The 937-nt window shown below is 63.4% G+C and overlaps 1 protein-coding gene across 5 annotated transcripts in view; it reads right to left on the reverse strand.

The window, feature by feature from the left end:
- EPHA6 (EPH receptor A6) overlaps positions 1-937 on the reverse strand; it is a 564,169-nt gene that overhangs the window by 526,700 nt on the left and 36,532 nt on the right. The gene's annotated exons all lie outside the window — the stretch shown is intronic.

Below are 937 nucleotides of genomic sequence, written 5' to 3' on the forward strand. Positions count from 1 at the left end.
TTTCAGTTCTTCATAAGAAAACCCGATATCCTCTGGATGTGCTGTGCATTTTTATTTTTCTAAACAGGACAATTCCCTTTAATCCAGAGGCATTTTGCTGAAACGCACAGTTTACAACCTAAGGAATTCAAAGCCTGCCTTCAGGAAGAGACGATGAGCACGCACCTGTGACAAAGCCAGCCTTGAAATGGGATTTTTTTTTTTTTTTCGGACAATCACAGCGTAGCACGGCAAAACGGGGTGCCAAGGGCAGGACTGGGTGCTAGCTGGGCATTAAGGGCAGCTGGCTGAGGGGGAGCGATTCCCCTCGGCGCACCGAGCTCTCGCAGCCCCGCTCCGCAGCCGCTCTGCGTTCGGCTGGAGCTAAGTTAAACCTTAAAAAACACATTTTAAGAAAAAAAAAAAAAAAAAAAAAAAAAAAAGCCGATGGCACCGCTCGCCCTCAGCGGGAGGTAACTGCCGTTCCGCTGCTCGGTCCCGACAGGGGTGGCCGCAGCCCCCGGAGGGGCGAGGGGCCGGTCCCCGCCGATCGCCCCCGGGGCGATCGGCGGGGACCGGCCCCTCGCCCCTCCGGGGGCTGCGGCACGGGGAGGGGGATACCAAAGCCCCTCTGCTTCGCTCTCACCAAACCCCCAACTTTTGGGGGTGGCGGGCACAGGCGGCACGAAGGGGCGGCGGCGCCCGGTCCCCCGCTCCCTCTGTCCCCTCTAGCGGCCGGGGAAGGGGGGGGGGGGGGGAGGGGGGGCAAAACCGGGGGGATCCCCAGCTGCTGAGCACCCCAGCGCCCCGACACCGGCCTCGGCAACCACCCCGCTGCCCCGGGCCGGGCAGAGGTGCGGCCCCAGGCCCCTCGCACCCTGCGGCCGCCGGAAAGTTAGCGGGAGCCCGCCCGCACCGCAGCATCCCCCCCCCGCCTCCATCCCCCGGCCGCCCTTAC

Source organism: Falco punctatus (assembly GCF_963210335.1).
Source record: "Falco punctatus genome assembly, chromosome: 2".
Classification (NCBI taxonomy): domain Eukaryota; kingdom Metazoa; phylum Chordata; class Aves; order Falconiformes; family Falconidae; genus Falco; species Falco punctatus.